General features: G+C 51.2%; 1 long non-coding RNA gene across 3 annotated transcripts in view; it reads right to left on the reverse strand.

Annotated features, from left to right (window-relative positions):
• Positions 1 to 21,238, reverse strand: part of LOC103352360 (uncharacterized) — a 24,864-nt gene extending 3,626 nt beyond the window's left edge. Inside the window, exons 1-5 of one of the 3 annotated variants that reach the window (XR_007914489.2) lie at positions 21,179 to 21,238; positions 20,173 to 20,487; positions 17,281 to 17,341; positions 16,680 to 16,829; positions 12,026 to 13,002 (exon numbers count right to left, since the gene is read on the reverse strand). This is a non-coding gene — a long non-coding RNA (uncharacterized lncRNA). Of the gene's footprint in view, positions 1 to 12,025; positions 13,003 to 16,679; positions 16,830 to 17,280; positions 17,342 to 20,172; positions 20,959 to 21,178 lie in introns of those variants that run through there. The other 2 variants (XR_007914488.2, XR_519830.4) reach the window with 2 other exon arrangements.
• Positions 21,239 to 21,282: the final 44 nt, after the last annotated feature.

Raw genomic sequence — 21,282 nt, forward strand, 5'->3', positions numbered from 1 at the left:
TGGGGTCTGCGTGTGTGACCTTCAGTCTCCCTCCCCCTGGCATCAATGCCCAGGGGTGCCACTGTGGGGTCTGTGTGTGTGACCTTCAGTCTCCCTCCCCCTGGCATCAATGCCCAGGGGTGCCACTGTGGGGTCTGGGTGTGTGTGACCTTCAGTCTCCCTCCCCCTGGCATCAATGCCCAGGGGTGCCACTGTGGGGTCTGTGTGTGTGACCTTCAGTCTCCCTCCCCCTGGCATCAATGCCCAGGGGTGCCACTGTGGGGTCTGCGTGTGTGACCTTCAGTCTCCCTCCCCCTGGCATCAATGCCCAGGGGTGCCACTGTGGGGTCTGTGTGTGCGTGACCTTCAGTCTCCCTCCCCCTGGCATCAATGCCCAGGGGTGCCACTGTGGGGTCTGGGTGTGCGTGACCTTCAGTCTCCCTCCCCCTGGCATCAATGCCCAGGGGTGCCACTGTGGGGTCTGTGTGTGTGACCTTCAGTCTCCCTCCCCCTGGCATCAATGCCCAGGGGTGCCACTGTGGGGTCTGGGTGTGCGTGACCTTCAGTCTCCCTCCCCCTGGCATCAATGCCCAGGGGTGCCACTGTGGGGTCTGGGTGTGCGTGACCTTCAGTCTCCCTCCCCCTGGCATCAATGCCCAGGGGTGCCACTGTGGGGTCTGGGTGTGCGTGACCTTCAGTCTCCCTCCCCCTGGCATCAATGCCCAGGGGTGCCACTGTGGGGTCTGCGTGTGTGTGACCTTCAGTCTCCCTCCCCCTGGCATCAATGCCCAGGGGTGCCACTGTGGGGTCTGCGTGTGTGACCTTCAGTCTCCCTCCCCCTGGCATCAATGCCCAGGGGTGCCACTGTGGGGTCTGCGTGTGTGACCTTCAGTCTCCCTCCCCCTGGCATCAATGCCCAGGGGTGCCACTGTGGGGTCTGCGTGTGTGACCTTCAGTCTCCCTCCCCCTGGCATCAATGCCCAGGGGTGCCACTGTGGGGTCTGCGTGTGTGACCTTCAGTCTCCCTCCCCCTGGCATCAATGCCCAGGGGTGCCACTGTGGGGTCTGCGTGTGTGACCTTCAGTCTCCCTCCCCCTGGCATCAATGCCCAGGGGTGCCACTGTGGGGTCTGCATGTGTGACCTTCAGTCTCCCTCCCCCTGGCATCAATGCCCAGGGGTGCCACTGTGGGGTCTGCATGTGTGACCTTCAGTCTCCCTCCCCCTGGCATCAATGCCCAGGGGTGCCACTGCGGGGTCTGGGTGTGTGTGACCTTCAGTCTCCCTCCCCCTGGCATCAATGCCCAGGGGTGCCACTGCGGGGTCTGGGTGTGTGTGACCTTCAGTCTCCCTCCCCCTGGCATCAATGCCCAGGGGTGCCACTGCGGGGTCTGGGTGTGTGACCTTCAGTCTCCCTCCCCCTGGCATCAATGCCCAGGGGTGCCACTGTGGGGTCTGGGTGTGCATTAGCAAGCACCTGCCAAACTGTTGCTAGAGCGACTGAACAATCCTATGCTCCCGCCCGCAACCTTGTGAGTGATCAGATTTCTCTCCATTCCCCGGGATGTGCATCAGCAAGAGGCTGAGCGAGCAGGAGCTGCGCCGGGCTCCATTATGGGCTGCGTGCGTCTAACCTTTTAGCCATCTCCCACCCTGTGTTCAGCTGTTCACGCCCTCCCGGAAGCTCACTATCATGATGGAAACGCCCGCTCTGCCTGGCCTCTTTCTCTCCAGCAATGCGGGGGCCTGTTCTTTTCTATTTGAGAAGCAGAGAGATGAGGTCGGGGGGAGCACTTCCATCCACAGCTTCTCTCCCCAGGTTAGTGCAAACTGGGGCAGACGGGGTTGGGGACCAGGAACTCAGCCCAGGTCTCCCTCGTGGATGGCAGAAACCCAGTCCCCAGAGCCCTCACCTGCTGTCTGCATTACCAGGAAGCCGGAGTCAGGAGTCGAGGTGGCACGGGCGTCATAACAGCTAGACCTAAGCCCGCCCCGTCAGCTCCTCTGCAGGGCACTGATTCGGGACTTCTCCATATTAGGGAGGACTGAGCTCCTTCCATGACTCATCACTCCCAACAGAGCTCCAGACCTCACCCAGCTGCTGCTTGTCCCTGCAACGGGGTGGCCTGGGAGAAGGAAGTCGCCTGGAGCTAGCAGTGCAAGGCAGAGGGACACGGTGCCCCACACAGGGTGTGCCCCGGCTGGTGGGGCTCCCACGGGGGCATGGCCACCGAGTCAGACGCGCAGTGGTGTCACCCCATCCCCTGCCGGTGAGCCGTGGGAGCACTCTGAGGTGCCCTCTCAGACCCGCGCGTTAGTCTGACAGCAGGCACTCAGGGCTCCCTGGGAAGTCCCTGCTTCTTTGCCATGCAGGAACCTTTTACGGTGTTGTTGGACATGTTGAGCAACCCAGGACCCAGCTACGGGGGTCTCTCTGCCAGACTGTGATCACTGAACCACCAAGAGCAATGATTACATTTTTAGTGGAATTCTTGGAATCTCTGAAAAACTGTAAATGCATAAAATTACCCCAAAAAGGAGGCGTTCAGAAGAGCATACCACAGGATGCTGCAAATCCACACACTATGGCTCTGATTAGGACGCATTAACAGGAAATCTTGGTACCCGCCCCTGTGGTGTTAGTGGCAGCTTTGCATCTTTGGTTTATCACTCATGAACACTGCCAACCAGATTTCTTGCTTCCCAAATGCACACTGCAGATTGGACGGGTAATGCTATGGTTTGCCAATAAATGGGGGTATCCATTAAACGGCTGTAAAATGGTGTTGGTAAGCCCTCGCTCCAGCCCCGGAACACAGAAAGAAGCCACAGAGACCCTTCCACCCAAATCAGGCTGGGATGACATTGGTTGCAATTCAGATGAGCAGTGTGAATCTAGTATTTCCTAGTCAGGTCATATGACATGTGTGTAGGAGACTGGAGTGAATAAAGGGTTAAGAGTGAAACTTTCTGCTGGACTCTAGTCTTTTCACCTTTTTAAAAAAAATACTTATTTGATAGAGATACAGAGAGAGGGAGAGAGAGAGGGACGGAGGGATAGAGGGGGGGAGAGAGGGAGAGAGAGAGATACGGGGGGGAGAGGGCGAGAGGGAGAGAGAGGGGGGGAGAGAGGGAGAGAGAGAGATACAGAGAGAGGGAGGGAGAGAAAGATACAGAGAGAGAGAGAGGGAGAGAGGGAGGGAGAAGAAGAGAGTGGGAGGGAGAGAGAGGGAGGGAGAGAGAGGGAGAGAGAGGAGGGGGAGAGAGAGAGAGGGAGAGAAAGATACAGAGAGAGGGAGAGGGAGAGAGAGAGACCTTCCAACCACTGGTCACTCCTCAAAGAGCCACGACAGCCAGGGCTGGGCAAAGCTGAAGCGAGGAGCCTGGAGCTCTGTTCTGGTCTCCCACGGGGGTGCAGGGGCCCAACACGCACTTGAGCCACCTTCTGCTGCTTTCCCAGCTGCATTGGCAGGGAACTGGATCAGAAGTGGAGTAGCCGGGGGTTGAATCGGCACCCACATGGGATACCAGCACGGTAGGCAGTGGCTTAACCTGCTGCACCACAACACAGTCTCCTAGTCTTTTCACTTCTTATTTGTTGAACTCTTTTTTTTTTTTTAAATAGAGCCAGTAAGCCTTGGCTATAATGTAAGTGAAAAATCTATTATCTGTATTTTTTTAAAAGAGTAAGATTTAAGGAACATCTAGAGGGATACTTAAAGCTTATAGGAACAAGCTGTGTTTTGAACGTCACCTGGACGTCATGGATTTGGGATCCCTTGTTACCAGAGTGGAAGACACTGACAAGAAGAGTGTTCTGGAGCCGGCGCCATGGCTCACTGGGCTAATCCTCTGCCTGCGGAACTGGCATCCCATATGGGCGCTGGGTTCTAGTCCCGGTTGCTCCTCTTCCAGGCCAGCTCTCTGCTGTGGCCCGGGAGTGCAGTGGAGGATGGCCCAAGTCTTTGGGCCCTGCACTCCATGGGAGACCAGGAAAAGCACCTGGCTCCTGCTCCTGGCTTCGGATCAGTGCAGCCCACCGGCCCTGGTGGCCATTTGGCGGGGGTTGGGGGGGTGGGGGGTGGGGTTGTGAACCAACGGAAGGAAGACCTTTCTCTCTGTCTCTCTCTCTCTCACTGTCTGTAACTCTACCTGTCAAATAAATAAATAAATCTTAAAAAAAAAAAGGTGTTGTGACTTAAAGCTTTCGTCCTGGAAGTAGCGCCCTGGGCCTGTGTTCCAGTCCACAGCCTCCAACCATGACCCAAATTAACCGCTGTGACCCAGCTGGGGATATGACATGGAGCAACCTCAGCCAGCCTGGGGTTGTATTCCCTTTTTTTTTTTTTTTTTTTTGACAGGCAGAGTGGACAGTGAGAGAGAGAGACAGAGAGAAAGGTCTTCCTTTGCTGTTGGTTCACCCTCCAATGGCCGCCGCTGCAGCCGGCGCACCGCGCTGATCCGATGGCAGGAGCCAGCATCCAGGTGCTTTTTCCTGGTCTCCCATGGGGTGCAGGGCCCAAGCACCTGGGCCATCCTCCACTGCACTCCCTGGCCATAGCAGAGAGCTGGCCTGGAAGAGGGGCAACCGGGACAGAATCCGGCACCCCGGCTGGGACTAGAACCCGGTGTGCTGGCGCCGCAAGGTGGAGGATTAGCCTACTGAGCCACGGCGCCGGCCGGGTTGTATTCCCTTTTGCCTCGACTGGGAAGGTGACTGTGCAACCCTGGGAGAATGCTGAATTAACCAAAGGAATGCACAGAAAGTAAATTAAACCCATGCTGGTGACACTTTCCCATTTGGTTTAAAGTAAGTTTTGTAGTATCTAATCATATAACTTGTATATATTATTCATGTACTGAGAGTTCCCCAAATTGGGGCAGCCATCCCATATCAGAGCCGGGGTTCAGGTACCCACTTCTGACTCCAGCTTCCTGTTAATGTGCACCCCAGAAGGCAGCAGATGATGGCTCAAGGACTGTGGTCCTTGATACCCATGTAGGAGACCTAGACTGAGTTCTGGGTTCCTGGGTTCAGACTGGCCCAGCCTCAGCTGTTGCAGGCATTTGGGGAATAAAGCAGCAGATGGAAGATATCTCTTTTGTCTGTTCCTCTCTCTCTCTCTCTCTCTCTCTCTCTCTCTCTCTCTCTCTCTCGGCTTTATTTATTTGAGAGACAGAGAGAGAGGTCTTCAGTCCTCTGGTTTACTCCCCAATGGCCACAATGGCTGGAGCTGGACCAATCCAGAGCCAGGAGCCAGGAGCTTCTTCTGGGTCTCCCACGTGGGTGCAGGGGTCCAAGCACTTCGTATATCAGCAAGGAGCTGCATCAGAAGTGGAGCAGCCAGGACTCGAACTGGTACCCATATGTGATGCCGGTGCCACAGGCAGAGGCTTAACCTACTATGCCACAGCACTGGCTCCTCTCACTGCCATTTAAAATAAATAAATGGTGGCCAGCATTGTGGCACAATGGGTTAAGCTGCTGCACACATCCTATAAACACCAGTTTGAGTCCTGGCTGCTCCACTTCTGATCCAGCTCCCTGCTAATGAGCCTGGGCAAGCAGCAGCAGATCACCCAAGTGTTGGGCCCCTGTCACGCATGTGTGAAGCCATCATGGAGTTCTAGGCTCCTGGCTTTGGCTAGCCTAGCCCTGGCCATTGTAGTCATTCGGGGTGTGAACCAATGGGTGAAAGATTCTCTCTCTCTCTCTCTCTGTAGTTCTTTTAAATAAATTTTTGAAAATACTTTAAAAATTAAAATAGATAAATAACTTAAAATGTGTACGAAACAGTAAAACAAAAGTAAATAAATATGGTCATAAATGGTCTGATTCATCAAGAGAATATAACAATTGCAAATACTTGTATATGAATCCACCCAACATTGGAGCATCAGAAGGTATAAAGGAAATATTCACAAGTCTGAAGTGAGAGAAAGACGGCCCTGTACAACAACTATAGAGGACTTCAATACTCTGCTTTTAGCAATGGACAGATCATCCAGACAGATAATCCATACAGACATTGTAGATCCATTAGATCAAATGGACCCAGCAGACAAGTATGGATATTCTCTCCAACAGCAGCAAAATACACATTTGGCTCAGACACACATGGATAGGCCAGAATTTAGGCCACACGCAAGTCAACAAATTGAAGAAAAGTAAAGATCTTATCAAGTATCTTTTCTGACCACAGTGGTATGAAACTAGAAATCAAAAGCAGGATCTCTCTCTCCCTCTCTCTCTCTCCATCTCCCCCTCTCTCCCTCTTTCTCTGCCTTTCAAATAATAAAAAGTAAATTAAGAAACAAGAAGAGTTATAGAAACTCTGTAAGCAATAAAAAAATTAAACAACCCCCTTCCAAACAGCCAGTGAGTCAAAGAAGAAAATTAAAGGAAAGTGAAAAAAAAATCAGAAGCAAATGAAAATGGAAACAACATATGAAAATTTTGGGATGCAGCAAAAAGCAGTTATAAGTGCAATTTGTAGCAATAAATAGCCAAATGAACGCAGAAGAAAGATATGAAATAAACAGCCTAATGCTACATCTCAGGGAACTAAGAAAAACCTCAGCCCAGGTAAGTAGAAGGAGAGAAATAATAAAGAAAGAAATGAAATAGAGGCTAGAGAAACAATAGGAAAGATAAATGAAACTAAGAGTTGGTCTTTTGAAATGGCTAACAAATGTGACAAACCTTTAGCTAGACTGAGAAAGTGAAGCACAAAGGATTCTAAGAGATTCGTATGAATAATGAGTAATTATATGCCATCAAACTGGATGGCCTAGAAGAAGTTAAGAAATTCCTAGACACATACAGCTACCTAGACTGAATCGTGAAGAATTAGGAAATCTGAACAGACCAATAACGAGTAGGGAGATTGAATCAATAATAAAAAGTCAAGGACATTTAAACCTGACGGCTTCACTACTGACTTCTACTAAACATTCAAGGAAAAGCCAATACCAAGCCTCCTCGACTCTTCTGAAAAACGGAAGAAGGAACACTTCCGAGCACATTTTATAAGGCCAGCCTTACCCTGATGCCCAAATAAGGACACTACAAGAAAAACCATTCAGTCTAATATCTCTGATATTTTTGCAAAAGTGCAAAAACCCTCAATAAAATGCTAACAAAGCAAACCCAACAACACATCAGAGAAACAAAAGGTATTCACGTTGGAAAAGAAGTTAAATTGCCCCAATTTGCAGATATGACATGATCTTACATATGGGAAACCTGATGATGCCATCAAAACTGCTAAAACTAGTAAATTTAGGAAAGTAGCAAGATTCAAAACCAACGTACAGAAATCAGTAATATTTTTCTATACATAATCAATGAACTATCTGAAAAAAGTCAAGAAAATAATCCCATTCCCAATAGCTAACTACACACACACACACACACACACACTTAGGAATAATTTTTTTTTTTTTTTTTTGACAGGCAGAGTGGACAGTGAGAGAGAGAGACAGAGAGAAAGGTCTTCCTTTTGCCATTGGCTCACCCTCCAATGGCTGGCGCGCTGCGGCCGGCGCATCGCGCTGATCCAATGGCAGGAGCCAGGTACTTATCCTGGTCTCCTATAGGGTGCAGGGCCCAAAGACTTGGGCCATCTTCCACCGCACTCCCTGGCCACAGCAGAGAGCTCGCCTGGAAGAGGGGCAACCGGGACAGAATCCGGCACCCTGACCGGGACTAGAACCCGGTGTGCCGGGGCCGCAAGGCGGAGGATTAGCCTAGTGAGCCACGGCGCTGGCACTTAGGAGTAAATTTAACCAATGAGATGAAAGATCTGTACACCGAAAACTAGATTATTAAAGAAGAAACTAAAGAAGACACAAATAAATGGGCAGAAATACTATTTGTATAAATTGGAAGAATTAATGTTGTTAAAATATCTGTGCTACCCAACAAGATCTACAGACTCAATGCAATCCCTACCAAATTTCTAATGATATGTTTTACAGAAATAGAAAAAAATCTTAAAATTCATATTGAACCTTTTAACTGGCTATATTATAGGAACAATAAATTCATCAAAGCCAAAAAAAAAATTCATATTGAACCATAAAAGACTCTGACTAAACAAAAAAATCGTGAGCTAAAACAACAGTGTTGGGGACACTCCCTGATTTCAAAAAATGCTACAAAGCTGTAGGAATCTGAACAGCATCCTACTGGCACCAAAAACAGACACATAGACTAGCGTGATACAATAGATAGCCCAGAAATAAACCTACGTATTTATGACAAGACCTCATTTATGTATGTGCCTTAGTCTGTCTTTCATTACAATAATGAAACATCTGAGGCAATCTACTATGAAAAGAAGAGTTCTTCTGGCTCATGTTTCTACATGGCCAAGTCAAGGGGACACCAATGGCCATGGCCTTATTGCTGGCAGAGTCCCAGGAGCGCATAGGGCCTCCCATGGCAAGAGACAGGGGCATGCATGTCCAGCTGTGTCCCTTCCATTGTCCCTCTTCTCATAAAGCGCCTGGGGACTCATGGACTCTTCCCAGTGACTTCCTCTCATCCTAACACCCGCTGGGGCTCCACCTCCAACGTCAGCGTCGGATGCCATGTTCACCTCTGACTGCCTTGCAGTGGGGATTTCATCTCCACACAGATACCGCCTGTGGACAGTCAGATTAGGTTACATGTCAACACCCAGAGGCTCGGGACAGGCCAGACCACATCCACATCCAAGTCACGTGGATTCTAAAAAAGTTGCACTCCAAGAATGAGAGAGCAGAACAGTGTAGAAGCTCTCGAAACAATATGGTGACTGTATCTGATAGATGTATTTTGGAAACTGATAAGAGTAGATTTTCAGGGTTCTTACCACAAAAAAAAAAAAATGACAAGTAGATGATGCCTTGGATATATTAGCTTGCTCAATTAAACCATTTTACACTGTTTACATCTTTCAAAACATCATGTTGTATATGATAAATACTAAAAATCTTAATCGCTGATTATAAAGAAGCACTAATTTGGCCGGCGCTGCAGCTCACTAGGCTAATCCTCCGCCTGTGGCGCCAGCACACCGGGTTCTAGTCCCAGTTGGGGCACTGGATTCTGTCCCGGTTGCTCCTCTTCCAGGCCAGCTCTCTGCTGTGGCCCAGGAAGGCAGTGGAGGATGGCCCAAGTGCTTGGGCCCTGCACCCGCATGGGAGACCAGGAGGAAACACCTGGCTCCTGGCTTTGGATCGGCACAGTGCGCCGGCCATAGCGGCCATTTGGGGGATGAACCAATGGAGGGAAGACTTTTCTCTCTGTCTCTCTCTCTCTCACTGTCTAACTCTGCCTGTCAATAAATAAATAAATAAATAAATGAAGCACTAACTTGAAATGTAAAGATATTACAAACAAATTGAGCATTAATAGCAAGAAGTAGTGAGGGTGACTGTATTTAAAGTTTTAATGCAAAGAATCCTTGATTTATAAACAAATAATTGTAAGCTGAGTTGAGAGGCTAATAATGGATAGTTTTTAATTTCAAGTTTAGGGGCCAGTGCTGTGGCGCAGCAGGTAAAGCCACCGCCTGCAGTGCCAACATCCCATATAGTCTCCTGTTCGAGTCCCCGCTGCTCCAGTTTATTCAGCTCTCTGCTATGGCCTGGGAAGGTGGCCCAAGTCCTTGGGCCCCTGCACCCGTGTGAGAGACTTGGAAGAAGCTCCTGGCTCCTGACTTCGGATCAGCCCAGCTCTGGCTGTTGCAGTCAACTGGGGAGTGATCCAGCGGATGGGAGACCTTTCTCTCTCTCTCTCTGTAACTCTGCCTCGCAAACAAACAAATAAATCTTTAATAAAAAGGAAATATATAGAGCTGGCGCCGCAGCTCACTGGGCTAATCCTCCACCTTGCGGCGCCGGCACACCGGGTTCTAGTCCCGGTCGGGGCTTCGGATTCTGTCCCGGTTGCCCCTCTTCCAGGCCAGCTCTCTGCTGTGGCCAGGGAGTGCAGTGGAGGATGGTCCAACTACTTGGGCCCTGCACCCCATGGGAGATCAGGATTAGTACCTGGTTCCTGCCATCGGATCAGCGCAGTGCGCCGGCCGCGGCGGCCATTGGAGGGTGAACCAACGGCAAAGGAAGACCTTTCTCTCTGTCTCTCTCTCTCTCAGTGTCCACTCTGCCTGTCAAAAAAAAAAAAAAAAAAAAAGGAAATATATAGAAAAGAATAAAGTAGACATTCTGTAAATGTAAAATAATTAAAAACACAGTCTGGGCTTAATATTATTATAAAAGTTCAAGTTCAATGGACTGGACGTGAATTTAAACACACAAAAAATGTGCCATTCTTCTCCCTCTGCCTGACAAGCAGCTATTTTGTTTTTGGTTTTCAGGTTACATCTTCTCATAAGGACTGTTTCTGTGTCAACAAGGAGTGGGTTTGATTTTGAGTAGAAGTCAACAGTGAAACTAGTAACTGGGGCTGAGACTGCGGTGTAACAGGTAAAGTGGCCGTCTACAAAGCTGGCATCCCATCTGGACGCCAGTTTGTGTCCCAGCCACTGCACTTCTGCCTCTGGTGGTGGAAAAGCCCTGACTGATACGCTCGCTGCCGTATCTTCTACAGTGACTCTTGTGGTACATTTCTGTATAACTCAGTTTCTATAACGGAATCAATCAACCAATCACATGCATTTGGATTGCCAATCAAACACACCAAGAAGAGTGAGTGGGGTGCTGGCGCTGTGGCATAGTAGGTAAAGCCACCGCCTGCAGTGCCAGCATCCTATATGGGCACCAGTTCAAGTCCTGGCTGCTCCACTTCTGGTCCAGCTCCCTGCTAATGCAGCTGGGAAAGCAGCAGAAGATGGCCCAAGTCCTTGGGTCCCTGCACACAAGTGGGAGACCCAGAAAACTGGCTTCTGGTTCGGATCGGCCCAGCTCCAGCCGTTGCAGCCATCTGGGGAGTGAAGCAGCAGATGGAAGAGCTCACTATCTGTGCCTCTGCCTCTGCCTCTCAGGAACTGCCTCTGGGTCTCCTACATGGGTGGCAGCAGTCCTCTGAGGGCAACATTAGCAGGCAGCTGGGTAAAGTGGATTAGCCAGGACTGTAGCTGGCACTCTGAGATGGATGCCAGCATCACAAGCTTGAGCTTAATCTGCTACACCTCAATGTCAGATTTCAAAGTTTTACACACCAAAGTCAATGAAATTTTGTTGTTGTTGTTTAAAGATTTATTTGTATATTTGAAAGGCAGAGTTATAGCGGCAAAGGTGGAAAGAGAGGTCTTTCATCTGCTGGTTCACTCCCCAATTGGCCACAACGGCCAGCGCTGTGCCGATCCGAAGCCAGGAGTCAGGAGCCTCTTCCAGGTCTCCCACGTGGGTGCAGGGGCCCAAGGACTTGGGCCATCTTCTACTGCTTTCCCAGGCCATAGCAGAGAGCTGGATCAGAAGTGGGGCAGCTTGAACTGGCGCCCATAACATAGCCTTAACTCGCTATGCCACAGCACTGGCCCCAAAATAAATGAATCTTTTCATCTCACTTTTCCACACACATTTTGAAGCACGCTTGTGATCCCTGATAGCCAGAACTTACAGTCAAGTGAGGGAGACAGATATTAAAGAATCACACAGGGTATAGCAAGTAAAGCCGCAGCCTGCAGTGCCGGCATCCCTCACGGGTGCCGGCTCAAGACCTGGCTGCTCCTCTTCCGATCCAGCTCTCTGCTATGGCCTGAAAAAGCAGTAGAAGATGGCCCAAGGCCTTGGGTCCCTATACTCATGGGGGAGATCCAGAGGAAGCTCCTGGCTCCAGGCTTTGGGCTGGCCCAGCTGTGGCTGTTGCGGCCATCTGGGGAGCGAACCAGCAGATGTAAGACCTCTCTGTCTCTACCTCTCTCTGTAACTCTGCCTTTCAAATAAACAAATAAATCTTTTTTTTTAAGAATAAAACAGATGATTACTTCACTGCATTTGTGGTAGGGACTGTAGAGGGAAAGTACAAAAAGTTGCAAGGACTGAAACAGGAACGCAGTCAAGGCTAAGGGGACAGACTGGCTTCCCTGGACAAGGAGATTTTGAATTGGATCTTTTTATTTATTTATTTATTTGACAGGCAGAGTGGACAGTGAGAGAGAGAGAGAGAGAGAGAGAGACAGAGAGAAAGGTTTCTCTTCGCCATTGGTTTACCCTCCAATGGCCGCCGCGGCCGGTGCGCTGCAGCCGGCGTACTGCGCTGATCTGATGGCAGGAGCCAGGTGCTTCTCTTGGTCTCCCATGGGGTGCAGGGCCCAAGCACTTGGGTCATCCTCCACTGCACTCCCGGGCCACAGCAGAGAGCTGGCTTGGAAGAGGGGCAACCGGGACAGAATCCGGCGCCCCGACCGGGACTAGAACCCAGTGTGCCAGCGCCGCAGTGTGGAGGATTAGCCTAGTGAGCCGCGGCGCCAGCCTTGAATTGGATCTTGACAGGTGAGGAGGAGGTAGCTTGGAGAAGAAGCAGTAAAAAACCTGTTTCAAGTCTATAGTGAGGCTCTGTGTCATGGATGAGCTCAGCACTGTAGGACCTGCAGGAGGCACACCGTGGGCAGGCCAGGGCATGGAATACATGGGAGAGTGGGAAGGAGGCCATGGCTGGGAACCCCGCCAAGACTGGGGCACCTAGGGCCTCAGTCTCTGGATGACATTGTCCTGAGGAAAGCTGGCTCATGCTAGCCAACTTCATACCAGGTCCTTTGCCAATAAGAAGATCAATTTAAGGATGGGCATTTGATGCAGTAAAGATGTGCTCATGATGCCTACGTCACACACTGGAGCCCTGGGTCTGTCTCCATTCTGCTTCCAATCCAGCTTCTTGCTCATGCATACCCTGGGGAGCAGCAGATGATGGTCCAAGTACTTGGGTCCCTCTTACCCATGTGGGAGACCTGGACTGCATTTCCGGCTCTTGGCTTTGGCTTGACTCAGCCATGAGTGTGGCAGGTATTTGGGTAGTGAACCAGCAGACGGAAGATCTCCGCTGTCTGTGTCTCTCTTTCTCTCTGTCATTCTGCCTTAAAAAAAAAGTAATAAAAGAGAAAATCAGTTTCATAACTGATTCTAAAACTTGCTTCAGAAGTCAAGAATATTAGCTTGTTCAGTAAAAAAAAAATGAATTTGACAAAGAAAAATGGAACTAGAGAGACACGGGACCATGCATGTCTCTGTGGTCCAGTAATCTCTCATGCATCCACTCATCTGCCTAGTATTTACTGAGTGTCTAGTTAGCCATCTCCAGACTGTTTGAGTCTCCCAGAATTCAGATGTTGAGGCCTGCTCTCCAAGGTGACAGTATCTGCAGCTGGGGCCTCTGAGATGGAATCAGCACTCAAGTAAAGGAGCCCAGAGCAATGCCTGGACCCTTCTGCTATGCGAAGGCACAGCAAAACCATAGCCCTTTGTGAGCCAGGACGGTTCCTCCCCGACACCAGGTCTGCTGGCACCTCAATCGTGGGTGTTCCAGGTCCAGAACCGTAAAAAGGTAAGTGTTCACTGTGGTGCTTGGTTACATAGCCTGAACAGACCATTGCCAGGTGCTTCAGCTGGTCCGTGTGTTCCCTAGTGCATCAGCTTCCCATTACTATAATGAGGTCCCTGAAACAGGCTACCACTGTAAAGGAAAGAGGTTTGTTAAGCTCACAGCTCCGAGGATCCACGGGCAGGAAGCCAGGGTCAGAGCAACGCTGGAGAGGAATATCTGGCTGCATTACATCACGGCAGACAGCCAGGCTGCAGCCAGTGGAAGAGGAAAGAGCGCACCTTGAAACAGGAAGTCAGAAAGACACTCAGGGGTTGGGTGCGGGCTTTTGCAACAATTCACCCTCATGGGAACTCACTCCAGGAAACCAATGATGGCGCCGTCCCCAGGGACCTAAGGACCTGCACATATTATCCACAAGCAAACAAGCTGCTGCAGTTTCATGGGTGCTGGCAGAAGACTTGAGATTCCTGCCCAAAGACAAAAAGCCTTGGTTTTCACAGCACAGCAGGCAGCATGGGCTTCGTGTTCGCCCAGGGCCACGGGGCGATGTGGAGCAGTAGGTGAAGCCCCCGGCTGCCATGCTGGCGTCTCCTATGGGCACTGGTTCGAGCCCCAGCTGCTCCACTTCAGATACAGCTCCCTGTGAATGCACCTGGGAGAACAGTGGAAGTGGTTTGAGGAGTTGGGTCCCGCCACCCATATGGGAGAACTGGGTGGAGTTCCAGACTTCTGATGTGGGCCAGACCCAGCCTTGCTCTTGTAGTCATTTGGGGAGTGAACCAAGAGATGGAAGATCTCTCTCTCTCTCTTTTTAAAGATTTATTTATTTATTTTTAAAGGAGTGTCTACTTCTAGCTGCTGTTCCCTTGTGTGAGTGGGGACTGGAAGCTCGTCAGCTTGCTTTTGGAGGTGGGATCTGGGACCCCCTTGCACGCTACGCAAGGCCGCACATCTGACCCAAGGAAGGGCCCTGCGTTCCCCGTTTCCTCCTGCTCTTCCTCTCACCACCAGGAGACCCGGCACGGATGGAAGCCTTGTCCTCTCCCCGGTTCTGTTCTAAGGCACACATCAGAAATGCCTGAGAGAAGAGAGAAAAACTTAGGAGAGGAAGGACATGGACGAGCACCCACGGTGACCCGGAGAGGAAGCGAAGTTCACTTCCTGGTGCTGTAACAAAACACCGGGGGCTGAGTCACTTATGAAGACAGGCTTATTTCGCTCGCGGTGCGGCAGGCCCAAGAGCACGGGCCTGGCACTCGCACAGCTTCTGCAGGGGCCTCCTGGCATAAAGCAGCTTGTGCGGGAGAGACAGCCAGGCTGACTCACTTCCTGGTAATCCACTCTCATAGCACTGCAGTCCCAGGAGGCCTTACTCACTCCCAGGAGACCTGATCCGGTCTAGAAAGACCCAACCAACCCAGGAAAACATTCATGCATTCATGAGGGTGGTGCCACTAGGCCCCACCCCTTAAAGGCTCCGCCACCTCTCAGCACAGTTCAACTGGTGCCCAACTCTCCAGAGCACCACCCTTTTGGGAAGAAACTCCATGCAAACAGCAGCAGTGACGTAAGAGAACAACACAAGAGGGAGAAGGGACAAGTGTGCATCCGGCTGTGACATCACTGTGTGAAATCCACAGTCGTATAACTCCGTCTCCAGTCAATCTTACTGTAGGCTCATTTTAAGAGAAAACAATCCAGAACAACAGAACACGTGTGAAGCATTGCAGGGGGAGCCTGCCTCCTGCTTGCTGTGTCCCTCACCAGTCACCAGGGGACTGGGAGGAGCAGCCGGGCTGCAGGGCGTCTGCTGTCACGCGGGTGCAGTTCCCAGAGACCCACCGTGTATCCCCACTTCATTTCTGTTTCTTTTTTAAAGATTTATTTATTTATTTTTTTGAAATGCAGAGTTACAGAGAAGCAGAGAGAGAGAGAGGTTGAGGGGTCTTCCATCAGCTGGTTCACTCCCAAACAGCCACAGCGGAGCTGGGCCGATCTGAAGCCAGGAGCCCACGCAGGTGCAGCGGCCCAAGCCTTTGGGCCAACCTCCATTGCTTTCTTAGGCCACAGCAGAGAGCTGTGGAGTAGCCAGGACTCAAACCGGTGCCCAAGTGGGATGCCAGAACCGCAGGCGGGGCTTCACCCGCTATGTCACAACCCCAACCCCGCCCCCCATTTCAGTTCTGCTGAGCGTGTGGCACGGACTCTAATTTCTAAGACTACATATTGTGGATGTCTGTTTTCTCTCTCTCTCTCTCTCTCAACAGCAAAAGACACCTTTCTGGAAGTGAGATGTTGAGAGCTTTAGGGGGAAAGCTGGTGTTATACGTGAATATTTTATCGAACTCTGTTAAACAACTCTACAACGCATTCGTCTCCTTTGCTTCCCTGCAGACGCCCGGTCAAGTAAACCATAAGGTTAATGAGGGTCAGTTTCTTTCTTTTCTTTTTTTTTTTTGACTCGCTTGACTCACACACTCTATGTGTTGAAAAGGCGTCCGTCCTGGGCCAAGGCTCCTAACCTCCCTGTACGTGAGCGTGTTATTTTACAGCTCTGCACAATCTTGCAGAGCTCTTTCACTTTATTTATTTGAAAGGCAGAGTAACAGAGAGGGACTGATTGGTTCACTCCCCAAATGCCTGCAACAGCCAGGGCTGGGCCAGGCCAAAGCCAGGAGCCAGGAACTCCATCTGCGTCTCCCATGTGCGTGGCAGGGGCCCACGTCCTTGTGTCATCACCTGCCACCTTCCCAGGCGCTTTGGCAGGGAGAGGGATGGGAAGTGGAGAAGCCAGGACTTGAACCGGCCTTTTGCTCTGGGATGCAGGTTTTCCAAGCAGTGGCTTCACCAAGGCACCTGCTGTTTCTAACAATGACGCTGTGCATGCCCCAGCACTTGGCACCACACAGCGCAAGTGAACAGCATCGACTGCCTGCTTTCCGTGATGATCGACCGCCACGAAGGCCTAGCAACTGTCTTTCCGCCACTTACCATTGCATAGCTGCCTGCACCCCTGCCACACTCGGCCTGCCTTGCTCTGTCTCCGCTCGCACGGGACAGCCTACGTGACTGATCCTCATCAAGTCGTGAGTTCTTCCATCTTGTCTGTGGTCACCTGCCCCGGGGGCTTGAGATTCACGGCTTACTCTTCGTATGACACGGTTTTAACGTAACACGCCAGAAAAACGCCACTTCCCGTCCTTCACATACCTCCTATGATTCCTCTAGCCTGCTCCTCAGATTTCTTCTCTAGCTTCAGGTCTGCGAAATCGTAACCGTGTCATCTGTTTCAAACAATGGAAGGTGTGGGTTTGTTCATCAAAAGCAGCTCTCTGTCAACAGCTTTGTCAACCTGTGCAACTGTGAGTGCAAAGAAATACAAAGAAGAAGATAGGGAGGAGCGTTTGAGTGTTGCCCTCGCTGGGGGCACCACATCCCAGACCCAGCGTGCCTGGTTTGAGTCACGGCTCCCCTCCCGATTCTAGCTCCCTCTGAACGCACACCGGGAAGCAGCAGGTGATGGCTCAAGTCCTGCGTTTCTGCCACCTATGTGGCAGGCCTAGATGGAGCTCCAGGCTCCTGGCTTCAGCCCAACACAGCCATGGCCACTGTGGTCATTTGGGGAGTGAACCAGCAGGTAGAAGATCTCTTTCTCTCTCTCCTTCTCTTTCTCTGTCTCTCACCCACTCTCTTTCTCTCCCTCTCCCTCTCTGTAACTCTGCCTTTCAAATAAGTAAAATGAATATTTTTTTAAATCATGTAGTACACAATAAATGCAATTAAAAAAATTAATTGGGGTCATGGACAATACCTTGAAGAGAAATGCTCAGTCTAAACATGGTGATCTGTTCCTATAACACTGGCATTACTTTCTGAAATTAGAAGAAATTATAAGAGTTAAATAAATATTATACAAGGCCCAAACACATTTTTTACATATAGTGTTTGCTAAAAAGCCAAACAAAGAAAGGGTTTATGGGTGAATCAGCATTTTGGCGTGGTAATGAGGTTAGGTCTAACTTTTTAAAATTAATATTTATTTATTTTATTTGAAAGGCAGCATTACAGAAAGAGAAGGAGACAACGATTGAGAAGTCTCCCATCGCTGATTCACTCCCCCGCTAGCCACAACAGCCAGAGCTGGGCCAGTGTGAAGCCAGGAGCCAGGAGCTTCTTCTGGGTCTCCCACAGGGGGTGTAGAGGCTCAAGGACTTAGGTCATCTTCCACTGCTTTCCCAGGCCACAGCAGAGAGCTGGATCGGTAGAGGAGCAGCCGGGACTCAAACTGGCACCTATACGAGATGCTGGCACTGCAGGCAATGGCTTAACCTACTACAGCACAGAGCTGGCCCCTCGGTCTAACTACTGCTACAAGTAGTGGCTTAGAGGGTGTCAGAAAGGATGATTTTTTTCTGAAAGGAAGAAGTAATTTTCACTGAATTGTAAGGGCTTGGCTGCTTCCGACCTTTCTAGAAGCCGCATTCCCGTGGCACACCGTCTGGGTGAGCTAAGGGTGGGGAGACCTCTGGGGTGCTGTAGCTGGGGATGCTGGGCTGCCCCGGCTCCATCCGAGACTAAGAGGCGCACGGGAAGACAGGGGGCGCTCTCGAGTCAGAGCGGCTTTCTCAGACGCCAGGTCTCCCCGGCACTGACCAGTGACTGCCCTCCAAGGGCTCATGCACACATGGCCTAAACCCACCTGTAGCCACTGTGCTAGAAGCTTCAAAGAGAAACGTTCCCCTGTTTGCAAGGCACAGAAACAGAGCTCCTTCGCCTGCAGCTCCACCCAGATCTCCTACCTGTGTGGCAGGAGCCCAGCTAGCGGAGCTTCCCGGGCCGCCTCCCAGAGTGACTCAGCACTCAGAGCAGGACATCGCTCCCAGGAACGCCCGTAGGACACAGACATCTGCACGCCACGCCAGGGTCCACCAGAAGAGAGAGAATGCTAATGGTGCTTAACTTAAAAAATAAACCAAAATATTTAAACTATAAATCGCATGCTCTTGGCCGGCGCCGCGGCTCAGTAGCCTAATCCTCCGCCTTGCAGCGCCAGCCCAGTTGGGGCGCCGGATTCTGTCCCGGTTGCCCCTCTTCCAGGCCAGCTCTCTGCTGTGGCCAAGGAGTGCAGTGGAGGATGGCCCAAGTGCTTGGGCCCTGCACCCCATGGGAGACCAGGAGAAGCACCTGGCTCCTGCCATCGGATCAGCGCGGTGTGCCGACCGTGGTGGCCATTGGAGGGTGAACCAATGGAAAAGGAAGACCTTTCTCTCTGTCTCTCTCTCTCACTGTCCACTCTGCCTGTCACAAAAACAAAAACAAAATTGCATGCTCTTACAAAAATTTACATGTTGCAAATTATATGTATGTATATATATATGTATATATATATGTGTGTGTGTGTATATATATATATACTTGCAAAGCCGAGAGAGGCAGAAAGGGACAGACATCTTCCAGTTATGGTTCGTTCTCTAAATGCCTGCAGCACCTGGGGCTGGGCCAGGCTGAATCTAGGAGCCCGGAAATCAATCCTGGTCTCCGACATGAGTGGCAGGGACGCAGTCACTCAGGCCATCACTAGCTTTTTCACTACACAGCAGCAGGAAGTGGGACTCAGAGTGGAGCTGAGACTTGAACCCGGCACCGGGATGCAGGATGCAGGTGTCTCAAGTGGTGGCCAACGGCTGCCCAATTAAAACAACTCAGTGAGAAGAATGGCCCTGGGCTCACATTTTTGCCAGTCAGTATCAGTAAATATTTGGCTTAACAGAAAGTAACTGGATTTTCCATGACTGAAGCATACGAAGAAACCCAGGACTTAGAGGGAGAATTTGTTTTTGAATAACTATGGGCATTCTTTTTTGATGGTAGTTTCTATGTTAGTTGCAGTAATGAATATGAAGCCCTATTAGTGAACTCTGTTATTTTATATTATTTTATATTTGTTATTTGTATTAATTTATGTGTGCCTATAAATGCACATATACAAGGAGTCATCAAAAAGTTCATGGCAGGGACCAGTGCTTGGTGTTCTGAGTAAAGCCGCTCCCTGCGGCTCCAGCACCCATATGGGTGCTGGTTCGAGTCCCAGCTGCTCTACTTCCAATCCAGCTCTCTGCAATGCCTCGGAAAGCAGTGGAAGATGGGCCAACTGCTTGGGCCCCTGCGCCCATGTGGGAGTCCTGGGAGAAGCTCCTGGCTCCTGGCTCCAGACTGGCAGAGTTTAGGCTGTTGCAACAGTGAACCAGTGGATGGAAGATTCCCCCCCTGTCCCATAACTCTGCCTTTCACACAAATAAATAAATCTTTTTAAAAATAGTTTATGGAAAATACATACATACAGATCTCAAAAAATTTTGCACCAAAAGAAAATTATTTTTTCCACAAATTTTCTGAAGTACCCTTGCATATCCATTCATTGGTCTCTCTCTCTCCTTTATTTATTTATTTATTTTTTGAGATCTATTTCTTTACTTGAAAAGCAGGGTTGCAAAGAGAAGGAGAGACAGAGGGAGAAAAATCTTTCCACCCACTGGTTCACTCCCCAAATGGCCACAATGGCTGGGCCTGGGAGCCTGGAGCTCCATCCAGGTCTCCCACGCGGGCGCAGGGGCCCAAGCACTTGGGCCGTCGTCCACTGCTTTCCCAGGTGCATTAGCAGGGAGCCGGATACAGGATGCTGGTGCTGCTGGCAGCAGCTCACCCATGACGCTGGCCCGGTGGTCCATCTGGTATCCAGCGACGTTTGATTTGGTCACCTCCTGCCTGGCTGTTTGGAAAACACCGGTGCACCAAGTCCTGCAGACCTTCCACGGGGCTCGTATTCCATCACACAACATGCAAAAGTCGGCACGTGTGTTTCTAGCACGACAGACTCATCAGGGAAGCTGTCAAACCCAACATGGCGAGTTCACAGGAGAGCTGGACTTTGTCCCTGGCGAGGAACCCCGAGGGCAGACGCGCCCACCGCCTTGGTCCTCGACACAGCTCCAGGAAGGGGCGCACGCGAGGGTCCACGCTGCTTTTTAAAACATGAATTATTTATCTGAAAGAGTTAACAGGGAGAGAGAGGAAGACACAGGAAGGAGGAGAAAGGGAGACATGGGGGGGAGACAGAGAGAGAGAGAGAGAGAGAGACAGACAGACAGACAGACAGACGGGTCTTCCACCTGCTGGTCCACTCCCCGACGGCTAGGGTGAGCCAGGAGCAGCCGACAAGGACCTGCACCTGCGTGGGAGACCCGGAAGGAGCTCCTGGCTTCAGCCTGGTCCAGCTCTGGCCGTTGGGGCCATCTGGGGAGTGAACCAGCAGATGGGAGACCTCTCTCTGTCACTGTGCTTCCCAAATAAATCATATTTTTTATAAAAAAAAAAAAAAGAGGGAGGCAGAGTGAGCGCGACAAGCGCCGGCGTCCCGCCCACCACGGCTCTCGGGGCGTCCAGGGCAGGGGCGGGAGCGCTGGGCGCAGGTGCCGGGCGCAGGTCCGTCCCGCGCGTGGGGGCCGCCGGCGACTTTTGTCCCCGCGCGGCTGTGCGTGGAGGAGTCGCGGATGGAGGCGCCCGCGCTTTCGGGGTTCCGCGACCGGGCCCGACGGGGCTGGGGCCGGTGACCGCGGGCAGGGGCGGGGTGGAGGCCGCGTGCGAGGAAAACGCGCTGACAGCCCACCCACACGCGCGGGTCCGTCACGCGCGGCTCTCGCAGCACTCACGCCGCAGCTCGGGCTCCGCGGCCTTCGCGCCCGCGCCAGGCTGGCCCCCCGCGCTTGCCGTACCGCGGGCCGTACCATCGCTCCCGCGAGGGGGGTTCGGGAGC

Source organism: Oryctolagus cuniculus, chromosome 13, assembly GCF_964237555.1.
Source record: "Oryctolagus cuniculus chromosome 13, mOryCun1.1, whole genome shotgun sequence".
NCBI classification, from domain to species: Eukaryota; Metazoa; Chordata; class Mammalia; order Lagomorpha; family Leporidae; genus Oryctolagus; species Oryctolagus cuniculus.